This window comes from Dermacentor albipictus, chromosome 1 (genome assembly GCF_038994185.2).
Source record: "Dermacentor albipictus isolate Rhodes 1998 colony chromosome 1, USDA_Dalb.pri_finalv2, whole genome shotgun sequence".
Lineage (NCBI taxonomy): Eukaryota > Metazoa > Arthropoda > Arachnida > Ixodida > Ixodidae > Dermacentor > Dermacentor albipictus.
In genome coordinates, this window is record NC_091821.1 from 343,459,741 (window position 1) to 343,482,925 (window position 23,185).

Consider the following 23,185-nt stretch of genomic DNA (forward strand, 5'->3'; position numbering starts at 1 on the left):
ACTTGTGTTTATGTTACGCATTACTAATCGTTATGTTGCAAGCGACCAAATTGATATGCGGAGTGAAACCACGAAAATCTATTTCCAACATTGTGCTAACTTGGATCGGTCGCTGCATACTTTAGTGAAGGAACAGCGCTTTTGAACCCGACAGAGACGACAGAGGCGAGTGGTCGTGGCAGTCATCTCTGAATTTCTCCCGATGAAAAGCCCCGTTTCTTCGCTTAAATCTATTTCCCATAATCGTTAATAATTCTGGTCTGCAATCGACAGGTTAGGGATGATGATAAGCATTGCTGTCTCTTTCTCCATTAAAAATGATGGACAATCAATTCACTTCAGAGTCGTCGGACAGTTCTTTTCTACACGTTCTGTGCGTGCTTGTTTATTTCTTGCTGTTCTTTTTCCTTTCTTTTTTTGTGCTCATTTGACTTACCCGTCATGGATGATAGAAGGTCTAGCAACAACAAATACGCATTCGTTTTGGAATATACAAAAGCCTGCTGCGTAGCATTTGCGGTTTTTTTAGGGAGAGTGGCGAAATATATCGAGGTACCGCCATTCCACATGAACGGTTACACTAAATAAAGTGATATGTCCTTATCCTGATAAATATGTTCTGCGAAAAATGCGCATACTTTGCCAATTAGGATTTTCTCTCAATAATCTCGCTAATTAGGTATCGAACCTTTCTCCTGGAATGTCCACTACATTTGAATACGCAAAAAGTCTAAAAGAACGGTACGCTAGTATGTGATATATTTTACTAATGTTTTACAGGTCCGTACCACACACGTTCAAAATAACACTTATAAATCTGCAAACACGCTTTGTTTTGCTAGCGCTTACCATCGGTACAATAAGCAAGCTCAAATTTAGGCATGGTGTCGGAACGATATCAATATGGTCTACTGTAACTCAAGCCATATAAAGAGCTCCGCAAATATGTGTAGTCGAGCATTTCGGCGAGAACGGATAGCTCTCTGAAAACGCCACAGGTTTTTCACACATCAACCGCATAGTTTTCAAATTTCGCCGATAGTTGAAGTAATTTCGTTGCCTTCAGGCAGATATAACCTTGCCCGATTTTCTAGAACTTTTCTCACCTGTGCGCGCACAGTGTCATTATTGTTATTATTTTTTTGCTCCTCACCTAATGACTTTGGACATAAATCGTCGATGCATTAGAGCGTTCGCGATAAGGAAGAGGCCAAGAAAACGCATGTTCCAACAAGATGGTGTACAGAGAAAATAGGTAAATTGTTATGAAATACCACAGAAGTGATCGCCACGTGGTAGTTACCTGCATCAAACTTCGCAGCAACGATGAAGGCAGCAGCTTCGGACGTGTCGAAAACGCCCTGCTGGCAGATTCACTGCGTAGGTTCCCGCGGATGAACTTCTTCGAATGATGTGGTTACGTTATTGTTTGTGTTCTAGTTATACAAGTCGTTCTCAACTTTCAAAAGCCTTGGCGGCATATCCACCATCTAAGCTCCATAATAACATTTTTCTGTCTAATACGCAGTTGAGGGCTAGTTCCTTTATAATTGGAGCTTGGGAGAAAAAAACAAACAAAAAGAAGGACACGGACAAAATTTATGTGACAGGTGCTATCGTCTCCCTTGCCTTATTTCTGATTATCGGTTTTGCGCTATCCTTTCGTTTAAATAATGTTCCTGCCCTTGCCGCTGCCCAAGCCTAATGTCTTCCTAGAATGCCAGAAGCGCCTTCTTGAACCCGCGCCTGTCTGTGCGCGGACAACTTCGGGACGTTGCACATCTGTAATGCTCTCAAATTGCTGATTTCGTGTGGCAGCAATCTCCTCGCTACAGGAAAATGGCAGTGCAGTTTCTAAACCTGTGCTGGGTGCGAATGCAATCGCAGGAACATATAACTGTGATTGAAGGGGAAACCAGGCCAGGCCCAACTGTACCACTGCATTTTAGCTAACGGAAATTAGCTGTATAGCAGACAAATGCGACATCAAAGTATACATTCACGTCGTGGCTGAATGACTGGACGTCCCTTCCAGGAAGTCCACAAGCACCGATGTTTAAATGTCATCTTTTCAAAGGGAAACAATTGAAGATTTGGTTCAGATGGCGCTTTTTGCGACCGGACACCACGGAGATCATTTTAGCGGTTGAACATTTCAGCGTAAATTTCTGTGATATGTGCAATCTACGCATTTTTTTTTCTTTGCTCTAATCCCCCTCACGCCATGCTCCAAACTCTAGAGCCCGTGAAGTCAATTTAATGAATGAATAAATAAATAAATAAATAAATCAATAAAAAATACATAAATAAGAACTGCATTATAAGTGAGCTTTGGAGCTTGATAATATCACAGCGGGACATGACGTCTACTTTGACTCGACAAGTTTAAAGAATACGCCTATTCTGGGAAAATTGTTTCGTGTTTAAGAATGAATTAACAACCGGAACTGACTGCCCATGAGGCTTGACCTTCCGAAACATCGCTTTTGATGTGTTACTTTTGAAATTTAAGCCAAACTTTCGTAAAATTTTTCACATGACGTAGCCATTCCATCGGTCACCGTTTTTAGCAATAATATTTTTCGGTTAATAAAAATATTTTTTCGTATTTCCAACTGACCCCAGAAATGCATCGTGTTTTGTAGTTAGTATAGCTGGTGCATATTTAGATTGTTTATTGTAAGCTATAGAAAAGGGAGGTCTTCTTTACAGTCTATTTACACTGGGACCTTTCTTTACATATAAATACGTATTTTGTAACTATACTACATGCAACGAACTGAAACTGAACTCTAACTACGCAGCGAATATGTGCTTTCGCTTTTAGCCTGTTCATCGTTCTGTTCGAAAGCTTTCAGAAAGGTTAGCACCTCGAGAAAGAAGCCAGCAAACAGCCCAATACTGCGTTGAGTTGTGGCTGCATGCGTATATAAACCTTAGTCAACCCTTGACCCTTTATAGACAGTAAGAGGCAACACCCATTTTTTTTTCTCAGTGAGTTTTAGCTATGAGTTCGGAATATTTGGCTAAATGTCCTCCAATGCTGAAATGTAGACAGCAAACGTGATTTGTTTGATTAGGTCAGGAAGAGAGGACGAGGAAGAAGTCTGGCACACGATTCGTTTTTTTTTTTTTTTAAGCTCGTTCAAAGAGAAAAACTGACGCAAAATCCCCAGGTGCAGTGGCATCACAGTACAAATGTCGAGTATCCGCCGTGGTTGCTCAGTAGCTATGGTGTTCGGCTGCTGAGCACGAGGTCGCGGGATCGAATCCTGGCCACGGCGGCCGCATTTCGATGGGGGCGAAATGCGAAAACACCCGTGTACTTAGAGTTCAGTGCACGTTAAAGAACCTCAGGCGGTCGAAATTTCCGGAGTCCTCCACTACGGCGTGCCTCATAATCAGAAAGTGGTTTTGGCACCTAAAACCCCGTAATTGAATTTTTAACAAAAATGTCGAGGAAATGCAATGTTCGCCCCATACTGCATTTCCCACGAGATGCTCTCGGTACGAGCTCCAAATGCAGCCACAGGTTCCATGGGGCAAAAGTCGCAATCTGTGTCCTGCATCGCGTTACGCGCAGGAAACGAAGCTATTGCTTAAGAAGTGTCCGCAAAATATGCGCACTTAAAAAAAAAAGAAATTCCCGGAAGTTTTCATATTCTCAGAGTATATTGAATTTACGAAGAATAATAACCAAATCCTACGGATATGCGTACGTCTCGATCCCGGAGAAAGGCTTGGCGTATGCAAATGATCAAAATAAACACGCGCCAACGCACGCGTGGCGGAGAGCGCGCACGAGGCAGGCGCAACACCACTCACCCAATTGGCGACCGTAATCCGAAATACCCGAGGCGCGCCCGGGGTCGACGCAGGCGCCCGAATGCGCTGGCAGCGCTGGGTGGCCACACTCGTTGGAACTTCACGCGCGCCGCTCTCTTGTCGAAGGCAAGGTATAGGTGACGCCACAGGCGGTGCCCGTCACGCCCTCTCTGCATCCTTCTTTCCACCTCTCTCCTCTCCCCTCCCCCTTTATACGCCCACACGCCCCAACTTTCGCTGCTCTTTCTCTCCCCCTACTTTCATTCCCTACCCCCTGTGCAGCGCGGTTGAGGTGTCCTCTGCTGAGAGACAGTTACTGCGCTGCACTTTACGCCAACCTTTCCTTCCCATCATCAAGAATCTCCTTCTCAACTTTCGCTCTCCCCCAAACTCTTCCGCTTCCGACGGTGCGGTTGAACGGACGTCCTCCGCGTTGCGATACATTTTAGTGCACCTTTTCGAGCGTTCCTCTCAAACCTCTTACAACCCCCGCTCCTGCTGCGACGATCCCAAGGAACTTTTTTTTTCCTTTGTAGCATCCGAACTCGGTGGAAGGCTGTCGCAACTTGCTTCGTCGCGTATGAAATTGAGAGCGGTGGCATTGGCCGCACGGACGACGACGCGGCGCGTACCCGAGATGGCATTCAATCACGCAAACGGCTTTTCCTTTCATTTTCTTTCTTTTTCGTTCTTGAGCAGCTGGAGCGCGAGTTAAGAGCACTTGATAAATCCTCTGCTAGCGGTATAACATGGATCTGCATTTTTAACTCTCTATCACTTATCCATGGATGTTTCGGTATTTTATAACCTTTCTTTTCCTGGTTTTCTTTACTGTTCTGTTTTTTTACGGGATCCACGGGCTAGCCATGCTAATGTCTTAGTATTTCGTTATAAAGCTGTTCTGACAGTGCCTTGAAATATTAGCTTTTTATTTATCTTCTTTGGCATTGTTCTTTAGCCAGGATTTTGTAATAGCCGGGCCTTCTGGGGCCAAACTTGGCACATTTTGCAGCGAAACAATAAAAAGCGTGGAGTTAGAAGAAGCAGGGGACCAGTTTCTTCTTTTTTACTTTTCTTTCAGTGGAGGCGTTGTATTCTTTTAAAGATATGTACATTTTATTATATGTGTGTGCAGTTCTTCAAACATGCGATGATTTTATCTTTGTTTCATCTTCGTCTCTTTTACAGCGAAGCTATTAGTGTGAGTATAAGCACTTAAAAACGTTATATGCCTTTTTTCATGGTGTCCTCGGAGAACTGGCTAATTCATTAGGTTTATACTTAGAGGGAATTTGGGGCATTAGGGGTGATGTGCGGGGAAATTTTTCAAGAAAGCACGTGGGTGAATTATGAGCTAAATGAAAATTGATAAAACACGTTTTCAGCATGTTTTGATGCGTTGTACTTCTTGAGACGCGTTACAACGTTTACCGCTATCCTGTAAGCACTAAAAAAAAAAGAAAAGGCGCCAATCATCTATTTAGAGAGCATGGAGGCCACGTCAATGGTGACACACCACGAACGTTTAAAGTGTGCAGGTTAAACGGAGGTTTAAAATTTGCGTGGAAATGGGCAAAAGATTGAGGATACTGCATGGCCAAAGTTTAAATGATGAATGTTGTAGAAGTCACTTCGTAGAAAATTATTCATGCAATCGTTCCAAAGCTTAGAAGCACGTTTTACGAATCACGTGGAAAGTTAGCGCAACATCCTGAAGAAACTGCAAGTTTTACAGAGTTGATATTTCGAAGGGATAAGGATGATTTTGCGCATACTTTTTTGAGGAACTCTCGCGAGTGTGAGTTAATTACAGGCTTTGCAACATAGCTCATTAGGGAAGTGCTCAAGACCGTTATTTGTGATCCGCAGTGTTTCCCAGCGTGCTGAAAGAACTCTTCGTGCATTGTCATTACCTTGTCTACTGTATTGCCCCTCCTGCATGGGCCAGTACGTTGGCCTGCAGTATGAATAAATAAATAAAATAACTAAATAAAATAAAATGGTGGAACTATTAGGGGTAATGCGTAGCAGAAGTTTATTATTTCTGGCTTAATCATGAGCTTCACAAATGATTACAGAACCCCCGCTTTCTCCGTACTTCAGACGGTTCCCGAAGCACTTAGTGTTTGTACGATGTCTTGAGTTAACTGCATGGCGGTGGCACCGACGTCCCATCTTGTGGAAGTGGAGTGAACGTAGTTATGCCTGATTATTATTATTATTATTATTATTATTATTATTATTATTATTATTATTATTATTATTATTATTATTATTATTATTATTATTATTATTATTATTATTACAATGTCCCGACCCATTAGCTGGCGACGTCTAACTTGATTGTTTTAGTTACAGATCATTGAGGTATCCAATGCAACCGCTTGAAAAGAACAGCCTCGCTGGAAATTGGACTGTGATTCTGCAAGGTCGCTCAAGTCTGCCGCGTTTTTCAGAAGATGTTTTTGAAGTCAGCGGAGTTTTTCTTAAGTATCAGTAATTGCAAACTATCGATAACTACTCCCGCATTTCCCGACAGAGGATGGCTGCCACCCGCAAGCACACGAAATCATGGGCCCGTATCCACAAAAACGCTCTCATGATAGAATTCTTCGTAAGATCGCGTTCCAACCAACCCTGTTTCCGGTCATAGTATTTTCGAAGGCAGCCGACTAATAGTAAACAGCTTTGCCGAAGGAAAAGCTTTATGAATCATTCGGCCCCTATACTTTCTACCAAAAACCTGGGCCGAATTCACAAAGCCTTCAGCTTCGAGGAATTGCTTCTCCTTGGTCGATCGGGTATACAGGGACCAGCGGGTGGATACGCCGCCGTCACTTATGGATTCGAGAGTTACGCCACCACTGCTTGCTTTCTCCGCCAACGATAGGAGGAAAGCGAACGAAGGCCAAACCAACCACCCTTGCACTCCCCTCCTCCACTTTCACGATCTTCAATTACAGCTGCAGTGCTCGCCATAGTAGTTTAACCGCCGCGGAAGGAGCCCAGTTAATTCGATCGAGGCAATGAATGACAGTTTTGTTTTCTGTGCTTACTTCATGTGCAAGAGACAATTCTGTGGAAACATTTACTTTCTACTTCGTTCCGGAGGCTACATATATCATTCTATCCGTTAAAGATTTCGAAAAATACAGGTTTTAAAACTTCGATATCCATTCTTGAGGCGCGATATGTAATGACATAGCTTGAAATCACTCGTTTATCGGGCTTATCGATTGAGAGTCGGGACAGTCCTGGCGTTTTTAGTTTTTCTCTCCCCTTGGGTCGAGTGCACGGTGGTAAGCCTGACTCATGTATGACGTCACCCCTCTACTTTTACGCTTCTCGCCACTTTTCTCCTTTGTCTCCCTCTCCGTTTAATATTGTTCTATGAAAGTCATTGCAGGCACTGCTTCGAAAATTTTTATACGGTGTGTTCTTTGCTAATTCAAACGCGTATAATATAAAAGAAAAGCTTACAAAATATATTCGAATTACTGTACTGCAGATGACTTACCTGTCTAGGCGGACAAAATTTGCAAGAAGAGCTAAAGCAATTACCTTGCCAGATAAATTAATTAAATTATTTGCTTCTTAGTTACATTCTTCACGGTAAATATTTAATTTCGAATGTCGAAGCGAATCGTCATAGAGTAAAGCTCCGTGTTTTTTTTTTATATATTTCAAAGTGACCATGTACCCTGAAACAACTGACATTCAATTCATTCTTTTTTTTTTTCAATTTACGTCATTAAGCCAACGGCACCCCGAAATGGGGCTCTCCATCCAGCGCTGCTGTGACGTAAAAGTGCGGCGCAAAATGAATCTGGCGTGGCACCTGCCTCTTCCCGTGAGCTCGTTCCGACTGGCGCAATTCCCGATTGGGCGCATATGGTTACTTCAGTAGCAGGAACGAGACAGACCGCCTGATCGCGTAGTGTGGCGAAGCTTTAATTAACGTCGCCCTGTTACGCCAACAAGGGGGCTGCTCCGAGGGCTGCGCTTTCCGGTGCCGAGTGCGCAATCGGTTAAATCTAATAACTTGACGGCCAGTCATCTCGATCGGCACCGCCAATTCGAAATGTCGAAACCCATAACTAGAACTTTATGGCGATTCCGTTCAACTTTCCTATATGAACATTTAGCGGAAAGTTTGTGATGGTATACCCTCAACCCGAGGGCCTTTAGCGGTACCTTATAAATAAATGAATAAATAAATAAATAAATAAATAAATAAATAAATAAATAAATAAATAAATAAATAAATAAATAAATGAGTAAGTTGTTGTGGTTACCTTAATAAGTGAATGGGTACCTTCCATTTTTCTTGCAAATGATATCTGGGCGCATAATTACCCTGCGTTGACGTGATTGAAGTAAGTTTGTAGGCTTTATTTTTCTTGTAGAAGTAAGGCACGCACGCACGCTCCCGCATGCAAAAGTACACACGCATACACAGACATAGAAGAGACAGAGAGAGAGACAGCTGCATTATTCTCGCGCCAAGCCAATAACGCCACCCATGGAGACAAAACAGACAATTCATTGGCAAGTACACTTTCTAGCTTTCGACACGATGAAAGCGCCCGTGTCGTCGTTATAGTATGTCTACAGAGTGCAACGTACCAAAAATATTATAGTTTTTATGTATATTATAGTGCACATTTTGAACCAGAAGGCTATTGCTTGTCATTTCAACCAAGCTGGTAGTCCAATTAAGCAGCAGTTCGTTCTTTGTGGCTGCCGAAAAGCGTCTCCGACAGTGGTCCCAGCTCTGAACACAATTGTTACTGAAAGTGCAACACAGAATTCTAACTTGGTTTCCCTCTCTCCTGAATTAGTTTCTCTAAATTCGTTCCGCTTGCTTCAGTCATGAGTTGCAATGCGAAGGGAGAAAGAGAGCACCTCATCTTTGCTATTTCTCTATGCTCTACAGAAAACGGAAATAAGATTGTCCCTGAACTTCAGCGACGTCATTCAAATGCAGCTGAAATAAATATACACACACGCTTGGGAATTTTCAACAGGCTGGCTTTTCGTTTTGGTTCTTCGTATGTATAAGTTCCTTTGATTTATTCATCAGTTGATGTGCTTCCGAAATGGCGTAGAATATAGACGTACTAGGCACATTGAACCGCTAAACAAGCTTCCAAGAAAGGCGTTTATTGCATTTCTTCACTCAAGAATGAAGAACAAGTTCAGGCACTGTGACGTCCATTCAGGATAAATTCCCAGCACCGAGGAAAGTACACATCAACGCCTTAAAAGTTCCTGTATGCAAGCGTTACCTTCGGTTATAGGGAACATTTCTTAAGGTGGTCAATTTAGTTGGCACGGCTGAATTGCGAAATGCCAGACCGCTATTGTATTTAGCGAGAGCAATAAGAGAAGATTGGAAGAAAAGCACGTGTCCCGCTTACGTCACCGAGCAAGACAAAAGATAAAGCTTAAACGCAAATGAAATCTTTAACTTGGCACTGCCAACATAGCTTTTGATGCGCGACGAATGGGCGACACCGGCTGCTTTGACTTTACATGGAGCCTTCCATTTTGCAATTCCAATTCAGACAAAAAGGTCTGTGAGGAGTAAGTTCTGAAGCCCGAAATTCATTCAATGATTCAAAATGCACTATACAGCATTCGCGGAGTCAGGTAGTGCGCGTTTCTCTTTTCTTTCTTCATATTTTTCTTCGTCTTTCTTTCTTTCTTTCTTTTTCCATAATTTTTTTATAGGCGTACAACACTGAAAACTTCCTTGCAACATGTTCCTATTAATGAAAAGCAAAAGGTTCTTCAAAACGACTTCAACACTGTATCAGCGTTTATTGCGGTCTCTTCTGTCCGCCAAAGTTGCATCATCAAGTGACAAATTACTGCCATGTAATTTGGCGATAGATGACCGACTGGGCTTACCGCTTAAAGGTTAAAACCATGGCTACAAAAGACGCCGCCATGGAGAGACAGAGACAGAGAGAGAGGCAAAGGAAAGTCAAGGAGCTTAACCAGAGAATATCTTCGGTCGGCTGCCCGGTACTGGGGGTGAGGGAAAGGGATGTGACAGATGAGAGAAAAATAATACGAAAAATTTTTAAAATAACACACACACACACAATACACAACTGTGGAGGAATCCAGATTAATATTGAGCAACTTGAGGTACATTGCTGTGCACCCGATTCTCGGCCCAGAATATTTTTTGTAGGCCCGCTCCCATCAGAATTAATACCGCCGGCGGGGTAGGGAATCGACGACGTCGTCCTTAGCAGCAGTGTACAACATAGCTACGAAACCACCGCGGTGGCTCTGCAATAAAACTTAATTAAAGGAATAAGTAGGAACTGTGGGATGTCACCGTTCGCATTAAGGTAATCTATAAATGAATTGAGAGAGTTCTGACGCAAAGGATTTCACGAAGCAAAAAACTAAGTCGTTCCCCAGCCCACATTGGCTGGCCATAATTACCAACGGGCAATGCAACCCAATATGTCAAAACTGCTCTAGTCAAACATTGGCTACCCAAAATCGCATTCTTTGGGGGTGCGACGGCTTACCCCCTCCCAGGTCGCTCCTGCAAGCTCCCTCACAACAGACGTGGGAGGAGCTGCTCAAAACGCTGGATGAAAAACTACAAAAAGCCCTTGTTGCCTGGGCCGAAAAGGTCGCTCCTCGTGAGGGGCCATCCTAGGACTCGGGCCTGCCAGATAACTGAGCGGAATCTCAATAAAGTTGTTACCACCACCACCACCACCACCACCACCACCAAATGTTCTCAACTTTTGGGATCACTTTATAGTACAATTTATAAGGCGGTTGGACACAGGCGAGCGAAAAGTGTAACAGAAAATTGTTTTTAAAGGGACCCTGCAACACTTTTTAGTACGATATATAGGCAAAATGCTTCGTATAACGTCGATTTCAATGAGCGTGGGATCTGGTTTTTTTTTTTCCTGCGAAGCTTTTATCCGCTTGTCTAGTCACTTGGTAACAGTATCATGAATGCGTGGGCCAGATTTTGTTCCTTCTACTTCCAACCTGGAACCTATAGAGAGTTTCTCTGGAAAGGCTTCTTGCCCTTTCTTTGAACTTTCTTAAAGCGTCGCCATTTTATCCCCTTACTCTTGCGCAAGTGTGAACACGATTACTGCTCGGTGGTGTTCTTTTAACGTCGTGACTTAGCAGGACCTCAAGCAGATTCAGTAGCGGAACACGACACGGTAGCTATTATTGACGGGGTAATATCGCCATCTGGTGGTGGAGAAGGACACTACTGTTGCGCCGACACTGTGCCCTCTCAGTGGGGCGGTGCGACTGATATTCGTGGTCTTCATGGTGCAATTTAATGTTGATACTTTGCACGCGGCCCATGACGGTGGCCGGAGTATGCGAATCTTCGTCCTGTGCTGGTGTGGCGTGGAGCTTTTAGCTCAGAAGCAAGAATAATGAAAACGACTGCGTAGGTGGAGAAGTGGCCGTACCTGATTTCCGCTGGCTCTGTTAATGCAAGCTGCATTCAAAATGTCTTTTTTTTCTGTCTTCTTTTTCCTCTTGTGGCAAAAGAATAACGAGGAGATATGCCTCTAGATACGCCCCTTTCCGTAAAAGTTGCAGTAGGGACCTCTTTAAGGTGTGAATAAAAAGCGCAGCACATTGTATCTGATGTTCGGTGGAATACGTTGCGAGAAATACAGATTACCCAGATCAAAGTCTAGTTTATGGGTTAAAGAACGGGCTCAGAAAGGAAGGTTACTGTAGTCGAGGGTGCCACATGGAGTGACGCAATAAAATGATGTCAGCTGAAAGTAGCGCCTTATTCTGTCGTCTTTCTTGTGTCTGTGGTTTTGCGCTAAACAAAGTAATAACACTATGGGTAGGATGGGTTCAGTGGGTGAAGGGTAAGGATAGTATGAATTTCACTGGACCATCGAGCTTTCCTGCAGAAAAAAAATGAAGTGATGATGACGATTATGGTAGAGGTCTAGAGAACAATTGTCGAATTGAAAAATGCAATCCGGTGTAGTCCTGTGAATTTAATCTGACCAAAATTACAGCTCAGAAGCTAAACTTCCATCCATTGCACAGGAAAGTCACACACAACACCGTTGGGAGCTTAGGAAAGGCTGCGTCTGCCACAGTCCTAAACAGTCGGAGTTCAGAAAGAGTTAGAATAGAGATTCGACAATCAAATTTAATTTGGTTCCCTAACCTAAACGAACCGATTCCCAAGGGCTAGCTGGTTCGGCATTTGGCTTGAATAACGGGACGACAGAGCCTTCCTCCATTATCTCTTGTGGGCACGTGAACGTCTAAGAGCGGGAAGGTATTATTGAAATCTTGGAAGCTATTACTGCATTATGGCGCCTTGGTACCCTCTTCTGAGTAAAGCGGGATATTTAAGTTTTTTTTTAATTTCTTTCTTTGTGTGGGGGCTTTCGATAGTGTCCATGCTCTGTTTTACCCTAGAATAAAGATAATCTATTAAGCGACCACTTAAAATGGCCTCATGAGACTCGCCACTCGGCGTGTTATCGATCTGCAAAGTCACCGCTTCGCCTCTTTTTTAAGCTTTCCTGGTCTCAAGAATGCGATAAGGAACAAAAGCCGGCCACCCATCAGAGCTCAAACACCCCTCCATGAAGTGAAGATACAATGCTCTCGCGGAATATTGATAGGTAAGGCCGCTCTTCTTTTTAAACTTACATGCCGAGTGAACAAGAGTACAGGCTGGGCTGTCAAATCGAGACAAACAAAGAAAGAAAGGAAAAGCAGCGCGTTCATTCTGCGATTGCTTTCTTATGACCATTATATTCTAATAGCAATGCTATCCTACGAGATAAGAGGTTTAGGGCGGGTAGCTAATTCTTCGTAGTGTAAAGACTTGGCAGGAAAGGTGCTATTAGTACTTTAGACTTATGCTGTGCGAGCATAGTTTATTTGGATGAAGTCGACACGACCAATCTAACCGATTCATTACTATGATAAGGAATCATTTATGTGTTTTTTCGAGGGTAGCGTATACACGTAACGACTTCCGTAGCGTTACGGTTTCAGCCCGTCCCGCTTTTTCTCTTTGTTCGTGTATAGCCCTCGAAGTAATATGCTCACAAGTTCATAAAAATGTCTTCACAGTGTCGTTCTCGCATTCGGTCTGTAATATTGACAGAAATAATTGCAGGCAGAACTGCTCCACGCAGGAGTTGTGTGTCGGGATAAGAGTGGCGGTAGCTATCGAAACAGCTTGTTCACAAAAGGAGAAAATAAGTAAACGTGGTTGTGGGGCACGAACTGAAAAAGCAATATAGGAAGCGTATATTCACATCTCTAAGAATTTAATTTTTTGTTGCCTAGTATTACGTCTTTGTCGAGAACATATTGAAACACTGGGAAGACATTCTTTCTTCAGTGGCAAATCCACATTTGTGGAAGCTGCGGCAGAGATCTGCCCAAAAGCTGGACACTTTGTAACTTTGATCATCCGCTTAAAGTCAGCCGTTAGGTCCGATTTGTCCCCGCGCCTAGCTTTTAGAAAAAAAAAAAACGTTATTTCTGTTCTCAAAACGTGGAAATACTTCTTGTTTCTGTTTGTTTGTTTCGGTGTGTTTCTGTGTGACAGCAGTAGTTCCGAACCAACTGCCCGAAGCTCAGAAACCGAGTAACTTACCCACTGGGTAAAACCAGCCCACCAAAGCGTCTCACCGCACTCGCTTGCCCGTGATGAGTTGATAACTCGAAGGGCCGCTCCAAGGGGTTCAATTGGACATTAATGCTGCAGTAGTCACAACTCATAAGAAGTTCTCAGGTGTCCTCGGATTCTTTTGCTTGAGAATAACCCCATTTTATTATGAGGCACGCCCGAAGTGAGAGACTCCCGATTAATTTTGACCACTTGGGGTTCTTTCACGCGCACCTAAATCTAAGTACACGAAACGTATGCGCATTTATCCCCCATCGTCAGAAGGTGGCGCCTGTCACACAGCGTCTCATGTAGTGCTAGATGAGAGAGGGAAAGATCGGGTAGTCTGCGCGCGCTCTCTGTTTTATGAACAACCTGTAGCTGCGAGGCGTGGCACACGTGAAGGACGTACAGTGGAGGGAAGTCAGTTACCCCCGTGCTCCATTCCTGCCTTTGTGACCTAAAGATTTTGAGGAAAGTGTCGCCGCGTTACGGGACGCCCGCTCCATTCACCATCAAGCGCTAATAGTTATAGTGTTGGCGTGAGAGAAGTATGCGTGAGCCCTTGAGGTAATGAGCAAGGTGTTGGACTTTTGGGCTAGGGCACCCGGATTCGGGACTCACCAACGGACACGCAATTTCGGTTTATGACAGCTTGTGCTGAGACTGCGAGGCGGGAAGTCGGCCTATCCTCCTAAACTAGAACGAACCACGTTATAAGCTAGATACCGACAAACACGGATGCTAAATAGTTGGTAATTGTGCGCTGTATTACGCGGTTGTTTCTTCGACAAATTGAGTTGAAGTGCAGGCTTCCTTGCAGGGGGTTGATATGTGCATCGGAGATCGAGGGGAGACGAAATTCAAAGAATAATGTACAGGGGTAAACTGAACAATTTATATAATTTGATGGGGTAGGAGAGAATGTACAGTTAAAACAACACTGAGAAAAGGAAACATGTTGCTAACCGCGGGGTGCGGCAAAAACGTGCATAGAAATACCAGTAAATATAGCGTGGCGCATGACATGTCATTTGTTCTTAGTGGTAAGTCCACAACATTTTTCTTCAGCAGCTCTTATCTCACGTACAGTGTTTTAGCCGCGGAAAAAGAAAAGGCAAAAGATGAAAGAAACGATAAACAAGCTAGAAAGGACCATGAGGTCAGGTAGGGGGCCTCGGCAAGCCAACCTCCTCTGACACTACCCCGCCTTTCCTCCGGGGCCTTTCTGCGCGTTGACTCTTGCCGAGTAGGAGCTCCATGGTTGGCAGACTTTTCAATACGTTGTTTTGTTTGCGGTAGGTTTTAACGACTTCCTCGTCACGACCGACTCTGGCCACCTACTCCACGCTCTGCTATCTCCAGTACTCTCCACACGCTCCGGGGCTAGAAATTACCCTGCGTGTATCACATAGCGAGAGCATACTTCCCAGGAGCATTTTATTTGTATTTTTTTATGACTAGGCTTCAAGATCATCCAGGGACGTTGCTTCGTAGTATTTTTCTTTCCTCGGTGGTTTTACGCATTACGTAATGTATGCGGAACATTGTGCAAGGTGTCGAAAAGATATGCTACTAATCAAATTACGAGAAGTTAGGCCCGCCGGATTCCATTAAGGGCTTAATGTAAGTAAGCTAGTGTAAGTTAGCGTAAGTGAGCCACGATTAGGTGCACAGGAAATATAGCAGTATACGCGTATAACCCAGCTGGTCTCGACTGCTGAGGATACGAAAACGCATGTTTTTCGCGCAAGCATCATCGAGTATGAAAAACAGTCGTTAATCAGGTGCAGTAAGGTTAGTCACTTGTTTACGGCATAGTATCTTTCGATGGATCCCAGAAAATGCGTGGAACGCTATAAATGTGAAATTGCTGTCTAATGTTACATAAATTATTTCAAACGCTTGCTTTCACTCATATTGCACGAGTGCAGAATTTAGGGAGGGTCAAGGCATCTGCATTGACAAGCACTCGTGCATTTAGCATAACTCTTGGAATATGTCTGTCGTAAATAGCAGAAAAATAATCATTAGATATGCCTAACACTTCGACAAATATGCGCAGAGTATTTTCCTCTAAAATAATAAACATTTAAGCGCCACACGTATTCGTACTAAAGTATTGTATCTTGATGTGTACTCTGACAGGCTTGACAAGTATTTCGTCTCGTCATACACGCAGTACACACGGGCATTATAAAATACAACAATTTCTGTTATAAACCTCTATCTGTCGTATAAAAAGCTGTAAACATGGTGCCATCCGTCATGGATACACTATCATCGCTCCACGGCTCATTTCGCGACGTCCCGATTAGCATTATGTGCAAATGTTGACGCTGCACATACATGTATACGTGGAATGACTTGTGAGCACACTTACGTACTGTGCGACTGCCCAGCATATATGCTGGAGCGAAGGACGTTAGACAGTTTCCTAGCCAGCGTTGGCAGACAACTACGGTCGGAGGAAGCTATCCTCGGCCCATGGCCCGACACTGCAATTTCAGTGCGTGCAACAAACGTATTGTTGAAGTTCCTGCAGGACACCAAGCTCGACGAGCGCCTCTAGCGAGGCAACTGTCTCATGTATACATAAGCACTCACCACTTCTCTCATCATCATCATCCATCCCAATACTTTCACTCCCCTTCCCTCTTCCTCAGTGCAGAGTAGCAGACTAGAGCGCACTAGCTCAGGTCGACCTCTCTGTCTTTCCTCTCAATAAATTCTATTCATTCATATCGTTCTGTGGCATGGTGACTGTCCCTATAGTACTGGACTAAACTGCCGGTGCTAATGTCTGTGTAGGGACACTTTTTGTGTGCTTGTGAGTGTATTGCTGTGCTTAGACCGTACTTCTCATCGTTGACTTTATTTATTGATTTTATTTATTATTCATTAAGCTTTTGTGGCGCATTGGAGATTTCCGTATAGCTGGCACAACAGAAGCCTATATCTTCTAATTTATTTCTACATATAAAATTCAAAAAAATATATTTGTTTACTGCAAAACCTCTCCGCAGCCGACTATGTGTTCCTTTGAAGATTTTAATGACCTAGAACATTGAGCTCATGCGATACATTACAACAAATGGAACAAGGGCTGATTAACATCGCATTAATTATTTAAGAAAGAAGGCTGCTTTCGGTCTATATACATGCAACTTGTTACAGCAGCAGGCAACATATACAGCAGCAGGCAACAGCTGCCTGCTGCTTGCAACATTTCCTAGAACGAGACAGCATTAATTTTGACCTGCCCCTGCCTCTGGGACTCCCAGGTGCCATTGGAGAGATAACGACGATAAGCCAGCTCATACTGCGCGCAAACTAGATGCAAAATTCGGGCCCCGTTCTACTTCTCCGCGTGGGATGGTAATTAGTGAGGGTTCTCTCGCGAGTATCAGCGTTTGTGTGTCCCGCGAATATTGGATCACCAATTACCGTCCTCGTTGGCTACAGAGTTGCTGTGTTATTCTCTTGGCTGCACCAATCTAGCGAAAGAACTCATTAGCCGAACAGGTGTGTTCCGTCTAATGGATATTGTATACAGTGCAAGATAGACGTACAGACAAAAGGGTTATGAAAAAAATTTCGACAGATCCAACGGAGCTTGCTGAAGTGTACATACGGTGAAACTTTGTTTAAATGCACAAAGAAGAGTGCTGACGCTTACGTTTGTTTCCGAGTTATTGCAATGTCAGTGCAAGGTCATACCGAAGGCCCTGGCCCAGACCGGATCACCCAAGTTACGAGCATATGATTGTGTGCGCGTCCAGCGTGCTCTCACGTGCCCGCGCTGCGCAACGCAACGCATAGGGTGATGATATCGAAGAGCTAGTTGGCATTGGCGCAATAGGAGCATGCGTGAGATGGTAGTCTAATAGTTGAAGAATCGGACAACTGGGCGACCGAGTGGCGATCCCACCATCGGGCGCGTAATGGATTTCAAAGCGATAGCGTTAAGGACCCCGTGTAGCAGATAATCCGGCGTCGTTGTCAGCGTCGGCGGGGGAGAGGTTGTCTGTACGAGAAAAATCATTCCGAACCATGCATCGCGCGCCCCACGTAGGCTCTCGGTGTGGCGCATAGTCATTACTGAACTCATTGAACTAGTCAAGGTAAATTGCGTCAGAAAATTCCTATAGTACGGCTTACGCACAACTTCGAGACATGATAGCTTCGGATTGTAACTTGAATATAGGAGAAATCACCAGAGCACCGACTTTTGGGCACCGACTTTTCGGCGAGCCACAAAAGCGCTGCTGAGACATTTGAAAGCTACAGGATTGAGTCGGCGTCTGTGATCCGGACTGAGTGACCGAACGATATCCCCAGTGGACTCTCTCTTCTTTTAATCTTTCCATCCCCTTTTCCCTTTCCCCAGTGTAGGGTAGCCAACCGGGCTCAGAGCTGGTTAACCTCCCTACTTTTCATTTATCGCTTGCTCTCTCTCTCTCCTGCTTCGCGTGGAAGAGTGAATAGATAGCTTTGGCTCTGTAGCATTTAGGAATACACTAGGTATGTCTAGAAAAAGCTTCCTTGAAAATCTGTGCTTTTATTTGAAGTCTACCTACATTGAATGGAATGACCAGATGTTCATTCAAGAGGAGGGGGTCTGTATAAGCTCACGCATTTCTCCTGTTCTTAGCGATGTTTTTTAGCCCATTGTGACAGAAAAGTTTTTCACCGCCTCAGAGATTTTAGTAATGCGAATATTTTCAGATATGTGCACGAATTTTTTAAAAATCTTAATGCAAGGAAAGGGAGATGGTTCTCCAGCCACTGCAAATCAGCTTCTAACCCTTTTCAGCGAATGTTGCATTTCTTCCAAATCAACGAATAAATTTCAGAAGATGGCGTTTCACGGTTTCTTTAGTTGAAGCTAAGACTCACTAGGAATCATATGCGCTCTGAGTACTATCCAAGGGCATGTAAACCCCTGTTACCTTGTCATTCAATCCATTCAAAATTTGTTAAAAGGGCAATAGCTGGACAGTGCTTAGATAAAGCTCTGAAGAAATCCGGTTTGCATTCCATGGCAGGAAGTTTCCGAAGTCAATTGACACTACTTATGTCAGCAGATTATCCCGACAGAGTTCTAGCATCTATAGCTAAGGTAAGTAGAAGCTAAAAGGTAAGTAGAAAAACAAACAACAAAGGAAAGATTCTTTCAAGAAGGAAATGGATTCCACACTGTGGTAATTCCGTAGATGCACAATGCTTCTCACTGCCTAAAGAAGATAGGAAATTGTAGCAACGTCAGAGTGGTACCAAGGTCGATGCAAATAGACCGTGAAGCTTGAACGAAAAGCGGTTCAGAAGAAATTGTCACCGAAATCAGTAAGGGTGGTTATGGGATCAGCGACTGAAGCGCGAGTATGTTTGGAGGGCACATAAACTGGGAAGGAAAAAAGTTTTTTTTATTAAAGCGTGATAGATTCATTCAACGAAAATTATATTCCTTATAAATTTTATGTATGCTCTATTTTTTTATCATTTAACATTTATCATTTAACAACTCTATTTTATTTTATCATTGTCAATAAATACCGTTTTTCAGCGTCCATCACCGCTGTCGCTTGCAAAGCAATGTAGCTCTTGAAATGTTCAGAAAGGCGCGCTCGTAAAATTCACCTGTTACAATACGCCCCCCTAACACGTTGTGCTCTTTTGCTTGACGACGTTTGTATAAATTTGGCGACCGGGTAGCTTCGCGTTTATGAACCTGTTCAGTAAAATGTAGTGAGTTGCGACCGCCAGATAATTGCTTACTTTGGTTGTTTTCGTGCGACTACACAGGCCAACAGGCTTAACGTCGGACGATAGAAAACGGAACTCTGCACCCAAAGCTTTCGTCGGCCTCCAAAAAAAGTATGTCCTGTTCAGGGGTGCAATTTCGGCACCCGTACGGCTGGATTTTTTTTGCATTGCTTTCCGCGCTGAAAGCTGGAAGCGCCCATCAAGTCGAATGACGGGGCATTTTAATATACAGCTCTAATGGCAGACCACCAAAACAAATTTCGCGCCTTTAAGAACAAGATGACGTCCCTTCTGGTTTTTACGGATATGGGTGTGCGTGCGTGTGTGTGTCCATGTGTGTGTGCGTGCGTGTGCGTGTGTGTGTGCGTGCGTGTGTGCATGCGTGTGCATGCGTGTGCGTGTGTGTGTGTGTGTGCGTGTACGTGTACGTGTGTGTGTGGGTGCGTGTGCGTGTGTGTGTGTGCGTGCGTGCGCATGCGTTTGTGTGTGTGTGCGTGTGTGTGTGCGTGTGCGTGTGCGTGTGCGTGTGCGTGTGCGTGTGCGTGTGTGTGTGTGTGTGTGTGTGTGTGTGTGTGTGTGTGTGTGTGTGTGTGTGTGTGTGTGTGTGTGTGTGTGTGTGAAAGTGAAACCAACCAGAAAAATGCAGCCACCACAACGTTCCGGCTTGTCCAAGACCGGAATCGGCAATTTATAATCCTTCTTTATGAAGATTTATTAGTTTGTTTGGTATTGTCCACCAGGATATTGTTTATTTTGGTATCATCCATTATGGCACGATATCTGACCTTCTAATTCGGAAATGAAGAAGTGCCAATATTTTTTTTTCTGCAACTAAATAAACCATATTTGGGTCTCAATTCATCCGGGATCAAAAGCTAAAGTAGAACAGCGCTAATGAAACTTGAAACAAACTGAAATAGGAAGAGAAAGATTTGAAACAAAGTAAGAAAATTATGTCATCGATGTACGTTTTGTATGTAGAAAACAATGTTAGAATGCAAAATAAAATGCAGATAGCTGCAATTGTTGAATATGAATTCAACCATGGTGTTTCTTTGAAAGGAAAAAAATCAAGGTTAGACCGCCAACTTTCATTTCATTTCTTTTTTTTTAGCCAGTGTGGTTCTAACACTAGGGAGGGAAAGAAAAGTGAAATACAGTGAAAGTTGCCATGCCTTGTCAAAAAAAGGAAAAAAGAAAGAAAAGGCAGCTGTCTTGATGGATTTCACAGAATGACAGCCCAATTTTCAGCGACATTGCTTCTTTCGACAGCTTGTATTAACAATTATTGTTATTATTATTATTATTATTATTTGTTTTGCACACATATACACATATACACAGGTAACACGAAAGGGAAAGCGAGGAGCAGGCTGGCAACTGCCACCGGAAGGGGCACAACGCCTGCCTACTCTTCTGAAGGGAGGCGACAGCAACAAAGAAATGGAAGATAGGAAGGAGGGGAGGAAAAAGGAAAAAGGAAAGGAGAGCAACAGGACAAATCTAAAGACCAAAGTAGAACACTGCAACAGGACAAATCTAAAGACTAAAGTAGAACTCTGCAGCCGGAATTAAAGTAACGCCGCGTCGAACAGCCACCACAATTATCAACCACGTCCATGGCTAGTTCGCTACGCGGCTGATTGTGTTCTCCACGATGAGACGCCAAGTGAAGCTGCACGTAATCACCGTTTCACGTAAACACCTGCACGTAATCACCGGTTCACAATATACACTACAAGGTGTTTGAACCCGCCACCTCCCATCTTCGAAGGAAGAAGCGTTAGGGTACAGTACTGATCACACACAGTAGGGCCGGTCACTAAAGGTCACGCTACAACTGAATGTCGAGTGTTCATGCTACAAACGTGAACCTAAGTTAGTTAGGTCTATAAAGGTTAGTAGGGCGCGATGGGCCTGATCACGTTTAGATGCACAGCCACTGGGGTATAAACATGGGGTATAACTGGGGTATAAGAATGTCAGTTTCTGCCTTTAACCCCACACTTTAAAGCATAGCCTGTATACCGATCTTTCAGTAACTATGTTAAGACATTTCCAGGAAGGGGGATATTTCACCGACACATCTTAATGTTGGTGTGCACATCAGCCGTACTCCCAGTTTTGCCAGACTTCATCTCAGTGACCTCATAGTTCTTTCAGTCAAACTGGCTAAATTCTACGCCGTTTCTTTAAACTCACTTATGACGCTCTGGAATGCTAGCATAAGTAATTTGCTGCAATGGTTATAAATAGTCCCCCCTCTTGGTGCTTTTCCTAAGAATAACTTATAACCTAACCCCTATCTTCACAATATATAAACAATGTGACACAAGCTCGGGTGGCTTGTGTCATACCCGTGTCACACGGCCAAATTTAGTTCATTTCGAGTGAGTGCGCTTCATAAAACTCAGTGCAGCTTTGGCAACGCGCTGCTACACGAGAACAAAAAGTGTCTTTTGGTATTGATGACACTGGCAATGGTTGAATCAGTCGACGTGACATATATTTGTTGCTTTAAGCGTGGTTTCTAAAATAACAGTGTGAAAAGAGCATTTAAATTAAGGTTTAACGCAAATGAAGAAGAAACAACACCCACCCGAATTTTAGCGAGAAACTACAAAGGAAACCCGTACGGTTATGTCTTTTGGTATCGGTTTCCTTTGGAGCTCCTTGCTACAATTCGGCTGGGTGCCAATTTTCCCTTTCATGTACTTTCCTCCACCTTGCGGGGTTCCGCATAACTTATCTGCCGAGTGAAGTAGTTCATTCCAGCCGCAATTATGGATCATCACAAGCGAGGACAAGGGAGTGTCACATCCAAGGCGAGCCCTAAAGAAATGCCGTATCCCGTTTCAGATGGCACAATAAGGGATCGCGAGCACTTGAAGCGTGTTATTTCTGCGCTCATTTGTCGCTCACGTGCCACTCTGAGATTGATTGATTGATTGATTGATTGATTGATTGATTGATTGATTGATTGATTGATTGATTGATTGATTGATTGATTGATTGAGTAACTTATTTTACAGTCCTGCAGAACGCGTATTAGCACGTCGCGGGCCGCTCCCACGTCGGGACCGACAGGCCTAGCCTGCCAGCCGCATCGTGGGCCTGCTGGACAGCCCAACGTTGCTCATTTGCACTCCGAGATCCCACTCTCTTTTCGCGTGCTGATACAATACGGAGAATTGCGTCAATTTTGCATATTCAAGAACGCGTCTGCTAAAGTCGCAAGCGACACGCAGCTAGCTTGGCTGTAAAACGACGAGAGTTAAATGGACACACTGTCATACTCCACTCGATTTCTTCGTCAGCTGAGAGAAGGCAGCGTGCGACCTTTACCCGCACTGCGATGAAAGATTGCGCCGTGTCAGCGCTTATACGGCGTGTGTAGCACAACGACGAACGTGTCACCGTCCTAAATGAAGCGGTATTATCGAGGCACCCTACATATCAAAAAAAGAAAAAAGAAAGAGGAAAGGCCTATTTCAGGAAACGTGAGGGATGAGATCTGGTTTTTATTTGAGAAATACGCAACAGGTTGCACGCACTTGGGTTTTCTTTGACCGACTGCAATTTCCTAAGGTGCCTGTAGTGCGTCGTAAATGACAAAGCCGAATAAATCTAAGAAAGAGTTTGGTAAAGATGGGGTTGTATTTACGGAATTTTTTTACACATTAAGGTGAACTTAGAACAAGAACCTAGACGAATTCCTCGAAAAAGAGATCTTCGCGGCAGTTTCCTGCTACATTAAGACAGATGGCAAGTTGCCTTTCCAGGAAGCGCTGAAGAACCGCAAGCTACACGAAATGAGAAGACGGCAACTGAGGCAGATTTATCAAGCGCTCGCCTTAGACGAGACAAAAAAAGCAGACCTGAAAAATATTGGCGTGACATACTGCACTACATGCGAAGTAAGCG

At 43.8% G+C, this 23,185-nt stretch overlaps 1 protein-coding gene across 13 annotated transcripts in view; it reads right to left on the reverse strand.

Moving 5' to 3' along the window:
* Positions 1-23,185, reverse strand: part of LOC135909078 (gonadotropin-releasing hormone receptor-like) — a 538,207-nt gene that overhangs the window by 34,402 nt on the left and 480,620 nt on the right. Inside the window, exon 1 of one of the 13 annotated variants that reach the window (XM_065441295.1) lies at positions 3,826-3,951. The exons of the other annotated variants lie outside the window; for them this stretch is intronic. The gene's annotated coding sequence lies outside the window, so the exon portion shown is untranslated. Of the gene's footprint in view, positions 1-3,825; positions 3,952-23,185 lie in introns of those variants that run through there. 13 annotated transcript variants of the gene reach the window in all.